The 9,957-nt window shown below is 29.8% G+C and overlaps 2 long non-coding RNA genes across 2 annotated transcripts; both read left to right on the top strand.

Moving 5' to 3' along the window:
• Nucleotides 1-612: 612 nt before the first annotated feature.
• On the top strand, nucleotides 613-4,141 carry LOC139844455 (uncharacterized). Its single transcript, XR_011757960.1, has 7 exons — nucleotides 613-675; nucleotides 842-897; nucleotides 996-1,098; nucleotides 2,128-2,277; nucleotides 2,421-2,490; nucleotides 3,440-3,508; nucleotides 3,955-4,141. It is a non-coding gene; the product is annotated as an uncharacterized lncRNA (long non-coding RNA).
• Nucleotides 4,142-4,228: 87 nt separating this feature from the next.
• Nucleotides 4,229-4,968, top strand: LOC139844456 (uncharacterized). The gene is made up of 3 exons (XR_011757961.1): nucleotides 4,229-4,265; nucleotides 4,328-4,406; nucleotides 4,611-4,968. It is a non-coding gene; the product is annotated as an uncharacterized lncRNA (long non-coding RNA).
• Nucleotides 4,969-9,957: the final 4,989 nt, after the last annotated feature.

Here is a 9,957-nt window from a genome sequence, read left to right as displayed (position 1 = left end):
GTGATCAATCAAATTTACAAATATTGCAGAGATCCAACATTAGTTACCAGTCATAACTCATAATTAAACGATAATAAAATCCTCTATATTACTAATCCGGTAGTGTAAGTCCACGTGTCGCAACCACATTCATCCTCATCAAATCCTTTTTTTCTCATAATTTTGAATTAAAAAAATCACTAATTATAAGCTACTGACGCGTGTCCCTCAATCATCCGTGAATTAGGGTTAACAGCTAGACGGTTTCATTCTCCTCAATATTCACGGAGCAGTTAATTTTCGGTAAATCATCCATTCATCTCCTCTTTCATTCATTCAAAATTAGGGTTCTACCTATAGTCACTTCAATTCTTCCAAGACGATTTCTTCTACAACTCAGATGAACGATCTACAATCTTTAAAATTGGAAACATGATTTCCAGTCTATAGAAACATAATCTATCGTTTATCAATGTTTTCACCTAATCGATTTGTTCAGATTTTAACCCCAATTTTGTTCAGTTCTTTTGGAGTTTTTGGGTGTATACATAATCATTAATTGGATATATTACATATTTATTCCCAATACTTTTCATTGTTATCTGATTGATTGAGTATTAACGTTTTGATTCAGATTAATGAAGTTGGCGAGTAGGGCTTTTTATGATGATATAATCAACCCAAATCAGGAAGAAGGTATAATACAGATTTAGTTTATGATCCTACGTATGGTTATTGCTTCAATTTTTTCTTCATTTAGTTAACTGAATGTACTATAAGTATGTTGGTTAGTAAAACGGATACAATCATCGTTAATTTTAGTTGTAGAGTTCTAAATATTTGTATTTTTTTCATTCACTAGACATGAAGACAATGTGTTTGATGAAATGCTCAAGCAACAAATACCTTGCCCATTTGGTATGCCATTTAAAACTATCTATTTCATTATTCTAAGTGTTAAGATTAAATGTATATGAAGCCGATGCGACCTGTGATTTATTTCTATAACTTTGTAGTTGGAAAGCTCATGTATGTAAAGGTTTACTACCAATATTATTCTAACTGGTCCCTCATACAATTGTAAGGAGTAATGTTGCAAGTTGCAAACAAGGTGATGGGGTATGTAGTTATTCTTTTTTATTCTCTTCAACAATTCTTTGTATTAAACAAAGATATAACAAACTCTTATTGCAACATTGTGGATGCTAAGCCCATTACTAACAATGGTTAGCGATATGGGTGGATCGTAATGACTAATGAATGGTTCAAAGCATCTTCCTTTTTTACGTGATGACTAATGAATCGTGAGTTTTATATATTGGTTATTTTTTGTGTGTTCTTGATTAGCACTTATTGAGTTTTAATCTTCCTTCTTGATTAGCAAATTTTTTTGAAATAACTGTTAACTGTAAACTTACATAATTTCATCATTATATAGCCAAGAAGTGCTGACTAGAATATGAACAAACACGCCAACAATGTGACCTACATTAGATAAGTTCTTGAGGTTTGCGATACTATTATGTTTTATGTTATGAGTAAATGACTATTTCAATGACTATTTGTTAATGAATCGAATGTAGGAATGAAATGTTTGCCCATCATTATTTATTGAAAAGTATAAAAGGCTCTGAAGTTTATGAATTGTGATACTATTATATATAAGTTTTTATGTAGAACAATTATAATTTTATATGATACAACGTGTTTGATAAAATGCCTGAATAAATAGTTGGATTTTGTGTTTGCTCACTTGAAAAATAATATTCCACTTCAATAAGCATAATCTAATCTATGTCTTTATATTATGTTCCATCAGTATACCGATGTTTGTTTTTGCTAAATGGTGAGGTACTTTGAGATTACAGAAATACTTATAGATGTTGTATGTATTAAAGCAAGTTTATTGATATATTTTTCAATATATGTGGCAAGTTAATTTTATATGCACATCAAGTGTTTGATGAAGTGACCAAGTGAATAAATAAAACGTCTATACGCATTATAATATACATTATGTTTTTTCTTCATGAGCAGATGAAGCTACACTGAATCAATGAGTGTTAGATTAGTATTTTTTCTTGGTGATGGTTCTTTCCAATAGATGATGAATATACGCTTTTTTAATATGATCTTGTGGGTTTGCAGGGCGCACATAGTTGGTTGGCCTCGAGTTAAATTTGTTCGCAAGAACATTCTGTCTATAAATTCTTGTGGGCTTGTAGGGCGCGGGTAGATGATGGAAAATGGCATTGCAACAAAATAATTCATAAGTTCCGTATTATAACTTTTTCGAATGTAAGCAAATTCTACTATGTTAATTATTGTATCATAACAAGTTCTTAAGCTTTTTTAGCGTAATCAATTAGCATTTTTAAGCTTTTCTATCGTAGCTATTCATAACCTGCCCGATTGTTGACTCAGTTTTTAAAAATTGTTAGGCTTCGCTTTGCATTGGAGTCCTTAAACGTGCTCGACAGCACAAAACAGCAAGCTGCTAAACATGTACAGGTACATTGTTCAACATTCAAGTCAATTATTTTACCTGTAAATATAATTAGTTGTTTTCTTATTAACGTTCATATAAGTAGTCCTCCAATTATCATTACTCTAATATAGAGGTGGTGATGGACCCATTTATTTAAGAATCAATTCGGGTTATATCTCATTTGTAGTGGCCAGATGGGTTAAGAATCAACTGTAATTTGTATGGTCAAATGTGTTGCAAGTCACACTAAGTTTAGTAAAATCATTTTATCTAGAGAAGTTGCATTAATTTTATAATAACATAGTTCTGTGATCTAATTAATTATATCGATTGTTTTGTAAATCCCAAAAGGTGGACCGAATTTAGGTTGGCTTATCTTTGATTTTAGTTAAAATTGTCGTCTTTCTAGATATCTCAAGGAATATTAGTTTGCAGGTTTCAACTATAGTTTATAGGTATATAAATCATGTGTGGTGACCATTTAGTGGATGTGTGAATAAAAGATCCTTTTTATCGGTATGTTTGAAACTATAGTTTGCAGGTTTCAATTATAGTTTGTAGTTAGTAGTAGGAAATATATGTATATCGTATTCAGGTTACAATAATAGACCGGCAAGTGTAAAAAAATACTCCTTAAATAATAGTAACACTTGGATTCGGTACTGGATTCAGGTACCATGGGTCTCAAATACTATTTTATAAGTTAATGGTTTCATTTAGTTGTTTTAGGATTTTTTTTTTTTTTTTTTTTTTTTTTGTTTTTGTTTTTGTTTTTTAAGTTCATATTAGTTTATTAAGCTTATATTCAATTGGTTACTTCTTGAAGTTTGATACTTTTTCATTTAGGTGGTCTTGAAATTGGTTTCGTTCAGTCATCGACTAATACATAAATTTTGTTTCTTCTGGTATGATAATCCTTTATGCATGTTGGGGATTTTTTTTATTTAATCTAAAATTTTATTTCTATTACAGGTGGTATGGATTTTAAAGTTTCGATAATTTGCTCATATCGAAAGTATGGTAATTTCACTACTTCTATATGTAAGTCAAGACTTGGATTCACCCTATTTGCTAGAAGATGCAGACTTTGTTACGTAATAATAAAAGAATTTTCAAAATTTAGGTAGTTGGTGAAAGTGTTACCATAAAATCACCATATCCTTAAAATTTTAGAGAAAGCTCTTGCATGCAACTTCTTTAGCGTCAAATGACCTAAATTTCTTACCATTTGTTTTGGTGAAAGTGAATCCAATGTTCGTGAAAGTTTTTATAATCCCGGGGATCTGTTTTGTTACTACTTTGACAAAACATAAGAAGTTAATAGTAAGTATGTCTTATGGAAGAACAAAGTATCATTAAGGGGGTTTATTGTGATGAGAATTCTCCTCCTTTATTATATACTCCTTATTAATGAAAAGAAAACCCTCATTGAGTAATACTTTTTAAAGTATAGCCTTAAACTAAATATTTTTATATTTTGGGGATAGCTTTGTGGCTTCAGGTCGCCGGAGAATCGATTTAGCGATGAGGATATGGGTGAGTTTTGCAAACATACTGTATACACAATAAGGCATTACTATTGGGAGATGGGTTGCTTAACTTAGAATGATTGATTGTTCAACATTCTTGATATTACCTATGACTGATTCACAGGCAACCGTTTTAATAATTAGAAGGTAAGTTTTTGTTATATACATGTTTTTTTGTTGTTGAATTTATGTATGCAAAATGATATTTATTTTCACTTATATTCATTTGCATGTAAAGAAACCTATAGAACAAGAGCATTGCCACGAAGGTGAGATTTCCGTTGAACATTAATGATTTGGTTTCATCTTGCATTAAGTTCTCCTTTGTCAGGTACGACAACGTTCATGATTACATGGTTGTCCAGTACTTCTTATAGTGATGGTTTGGTGATACGCATCCCTATGTAAAGGTATACCTTATTGGATCCATTAACTTCAGTTAGTCCAGATTTATATTCTGGGATTTTTTTTTTTTTTTTTTTTTTTTGGTAAAGGATATATTCTGGGAGTTTATGGTCATGACTGGAAAATTGTATCAATGGTTTTATGAGTTACTTCACTATATGGGTGAAACTGAAAAAGTCAATTCATATGCACGGTTTTTTCTCCTGAAGGTAATGAGGATGAATGTTTGCTTGATGATTATGTGAAAAGATGAAATGAGGCTGATTCAGGTATGGATTTAGCTTAGTAATGACATTGTGTACTACAATTTTTAATACTACAATTTTTAATGACATTATGAGACAGCTGACTTTAAGCATCTGATGTGATTTCTATCAATAAGATATTTTAAACTTCAAACTAAATTAATGACCGCATAAAAATTTTGGGCTCTAATTTGTGATTTTGTGCAAAATCATGATGTTGATGAAGAACATATAAAAGACCAAAAGGCCGGATCTAAAAGTTCTATTGAAGGCAGGTCACGATGTTTCAATTCAATATATTATTTCATTTTTCATTATTATTATTCTATTCTCAATTATTTTACCTTGAATGCGTGATTTTGTTTGACCAGATGATAAAAGCCGAGAGCATAACTGCTCCTCGAAATGAATTACTAATTTTATTTTGTTCACTTAAACTCACATAACATGTGTATGTATCAAATTAGGATCAAGCCAATGATATACCACTGGGTACTTTCTGTTCAATTACACACATTAATACCTATGCACATATATAACATTTGTTGTACATCATTTTTTCAGCATAATTATGTGTTGTAGAGATATGTCATGTGTGTTTTTTGGTCATAGTAGGTGCTTTATATGTTAAAATTAAAGATGTAATCTTTGTTGTTGCCCTTTCCTTCACCTCATACGGTGAACTCTGTTTGTTTTACCGGCATGAAAATAGAGAAAGTTAGAAGGCCTTTAAGTATAGTTGAGATGACAGTAATGGCAGATCTAAAAAATATATTACTTGACAAATGATTTGCTTACTCTTATTCGTGTTAAGTTTTTATAGTTGGTCAATGGTCACTTTATTGTTGGTCAATGGTCACTTTATCATGTTGACAATGGAAGTATACCATACTTGCGCTTGGGTTATGGTATTGGCTCATTAATGATATTTGGTTCTATAATGGCATATACATTGGTGGAGTTTGTGTTGTTCTTTTCGTTTTATTTTTATTTTGTTCTCGAATTTATTCTTTTCATTTCTTTTTAAATTTGTTTTTTTCGTTTTTTTGTCAAACATTTTTATTTGACATGCTATACACTAGAGGAAGTCCGTGTGTTTTCAGTTACGGAGGTAAATTAGGACTTAAATCGAGTAACCGAGTGATAATATCATGGTAACATTGGTGTTGTTAGGGGCGTATCTTGGTGCTGGAACGCATAGGGAATGGTTTTTAATTTTATATTTCCTACTATTTTATAGAACATGCTTTTTATCTCCAACATGTTTTCAACAACTCATGAGTTTGAGTTATGTATTGGATAAATATATTAAAAATATAACTATGTTTCAAATTACATAATACGTAGGAGTACTAATGAAGAAATTAGACGCATTTCTTGATTGGAACACAAATATTGTTTGATGACAACTAACGTTTTCAATTCTTATGATTTATATATACTTTTGATACTGACATCATCATTTTGGTAACATGATATAATCTTTGACAATTCAAATTTACTAAACTGAGGAGTACCCGTATAATATCGTTATTTATATACATTTGTAAAATACTAGATAATATTTTCGGATGAGTCTCCGTGCAACACACAGACTCATAAATCTAGTTTAGTCTATACCCTAAACATAATATCATATAGGTGAGGAAGATTAAAATTAGAGATTGTTTAGAAAATAAGGATGCAAATTGGTGAGTAGACAACAAAAAGTATCTACTTTAGATTTATCTGATACAATATAAGAAGATTTATTTGGAAAGTATTTGGCATCGGAAACTAATTTTGTATATATACAAGGGTAATGATATAATTCCAAATTGATATATCTAAAAGTTTCCTCTAGGTATTCGGGTGTTTTTAGTCTCATGAATGATTTAAGGGTGACCACGTCGATGAAAAGCTCATTAATTTTAAGGCTCCAAAGTCCTTGAAGGTTAAGGGTATGAAAATACACGGGGCCGAGTTGATTTTTTTCAGACGGCATGTGAGTCTCCTTTTTTCGTGTGTTAGCTTGGTGTAAATGATGGTTTCTAATCTTCTTTGGTGTTTTAATTACGGACCTCTTTTAGATCTTGTCCTAGTGTGTTTGTGATTGGTTTTTTTGTTTGCGGAGCATTTTAGTTGGTGACGTTAATTTTGTGTCGACTTTTGGTTTTGTAGTTCAGTTCATTTTGTTTATTGCATGCATGGTCTAGTTCTTTGGCTTCCGTTTGCCTTTGTTGTTTCACTTGTTTAAGCTTAATATTTTCGATAAATTTTCCTATGTTGCTAAAGTTCTTAGTTGATATTACTCTACATAAAGCCTAAATGAATAGTCAACTTTTTAGGCTTCACGAATTTATCACAAATTTTTTTTTTTTTTACATATCACCCCCACCCTCCACACTACTAACCTTCACAATTTTTTAAATTTACCACAAACTTTTTATTTTTTTACATATCACTCCCACCCTTCACACTACTAACCTTCAAAATTTTCTAAATTTACCATAAACTTTTCACATTTTACAATTTAACCACATTTAAATCTACCACACACTATATCACCCTCACCCTCCACACTACTAACCTTCATAATTTTCTAAATTTACCACAAACTTTTTTTTTTACATATCACCCCACCCTTCACACTACTAACCTTCATAATTTTTTAAATTTACCACAAACTTTTCACATTTTACAATTTAACCACATTTAAATCTACCACACACTTCCTACTATCTAGTAACTATTTATTAAGCCTAAATGAATAGTCAAGTTTTTAGGCTTCACGAATTTATCACAAACTTTTTATTTTTTTACATATCACCCCCACCCTCCACACTACTAACCTTCACAATTTTCTAAATTTACCACAAACTTTTTATTTTTTTACATATCACCCCCACCCTTCACACTACTAACCTTCATAATTTTCTAAATTTACCACAAACTTTTCACATTTTACAATTTAACCACATTTAAATCTACCACACACTATATCACCCCCACCCTCCACACTACTAACCTTCATAATTTTCTAAATTTACCACAAACTTTTTATTTTTTTACATATCACCCCCACCCTTCACACTACTAACCTTCATAATTTTCTAAATTTACCACAAACTTTTCACATTTTACAATTTAACCACATTTAAATCTACCACACACTTCCTACTATCTAGTAACTATTTATTATTATTATTATTATTATTATTATTATTATTATTATTATTATTATTATTATTACTCTATATATCTAAAAGACAAAGCCTAAGTGAATAGTCAAGTTTTTAGACTTCACAAATTTACCACACACTTTTTATTTTTTTACATATCACTCCCACCCTTCACACTATTAACCTTCATAATTTTCTAAACTTACCACAAACTTTTCACATTTTACAATTTAACTACATTTAAATCCACCACACGCTTCCTACTATCTAATAACTATTCATTATTATTATTATTATTATTATTATTATTATTATTATTATTATTTTATTTTATTTTATTTTATTATTATTATTATTATTATTATTATTATTATATACCTATATCTAAAAGGTAAAGGGTAAATGAATAGTACTATTCCTTTTCAATTTCCAGAAACTTAACCTCATAACTTTCATTAAAATACATATCGAACCCCCATTTTATAAGTATATTTTTTTCCAAATTTCACAAGCTTAACCCCCTACTTTTTATTAAAATACAAATCGAACCACCACTTTACTAATTTTTTTTTTTTTACTAATATTCAATTTTCACAAACTTAACCCCCTAACTTTTATTAAAATACAAATCGAACCCCCACTTTATACGTAAATTTTTTTTCAAATTTCACAAACTTAACCCACTAACTTTTATTAAAATACAAATCGAACCCCCACTTTACTAATTTTTTTTAAATTAAACCCGAACGTTAAAAGAAGCAACTTTCACAAAAGGAACAACCCTTCAATGTTATGTCGAAAAAAATTCTTTTTTACAAAATAGATCAAGATTTTTTTTAAACTCGCATTCAAAACGGAGCCCCCGGCGCGAAACGAGGGCTCCACAACTATTATATCTAAAAGACAAAGCCTAAGTGAATAGTCAAGTTTTTAGACTTCACAAATTTACCACAAACTTTTTATTTTTTTACATATCACCCCACCCTTCACACTATTAACCTTCATAATTTTCTAAACTTACCACCATAGGCGAGGCTAGGATTCACGTATAGGGGATGCATTTCACAAAATTTAAATATCTACATAAAATTTTCATCTATACATCGTAACTATGCGATATTTAAGGGATGCTTGTGTTTATTATTTGGGGATATTGACAACTAATATACAATTTTTAACACACTATAATTCGCTTATTTGAAAAGTTGGGGGATGCAAAGCATCCACATGCATCCCCCTGTCTCCGCCTCTGCTTACCACAAACTTTTCACATTTTACAATTTAACTACATTTAAATCCACCACACGCTTCCTACTATCTAATAACTATTCATTATTATTATTATTATTATTATTATCATTATTAAATTAATCACATATTTCACTTTATTATTGTTTAACTTTTTCCCTTATTACAAATTAATCACGTAACTCATTTTTTAATACCTGCTCTATTGTTATATATATATATATATATATATATATATATATATATATATATATATATATATATATATATATATATATATATATATATATATATATATATATATATATTATAAATAGTTTTTCCTATTTTATTAAATAGTTCGTACCAGTGGCGGAAGCATAATTCTTTTTCATCGGGGTGAATTTTTTTTTATTAAAACGTAGCATTTTTTTTTTGCCAAAAAATTAAGGTTTTTGGGGAAAATTTGGATGTTTTTGGATAACATTTGAACGTTTTTGCGGCAAAATATTTATATTTTAGGGTAAAAAAAAATTCACCTGGGGCAAAGTCGAAAATTTTGAAATTTTTACACTGAAAATTGCAAATTTACTGGGGGCGGGCACCTTCCTTGCCGCTACATAAAATCGCACATGGTTTGTACCAATCGTTGATGTACGTCTCACTTTATTGATTGAACATTTAGGTCTTTTCTCTCGACAAGACGAAAACTAAAATAAAAAATGATAATTAATTACTTTCACGCTTATTACAAATTAATCACATAACTATTTTGGGTCCTTACTCGACAAAACGAAAAATATAACGAAAAATAAAACAAAAAAAAATGATAAATAATTACTTTCTCAATAATTAGCTATGTAATTAATGTTAATCAAGGATGAAGAACCAACGTAAAACCAGATCGCCCAACTAGTTAACAT

The sequence above is a fragment of the Rutidosis leptorrhynchoides genome, chromosome 4, assembly GCF_046630445.1.
Source record: "Rutidosis leptorrhynchoides isolate AG116_Rl617_1_P2 chromosome 4, CSIRO_AGI_Rlap_v1, whole genome shotgun sequence".
In the NCBI taxonomy this organism is placed as follows: Eukaryota; Viridiplantae; Streptophyta; class Magnoliopsida; order Asterales; family Asteraceae; genus Rutidosis; species Rutidosis leptorrhynchoides.
Note: the sequence above shows the minus strand (reverse complement) of the source record. Positions and strands in the feature narration are given on the sequence as shown.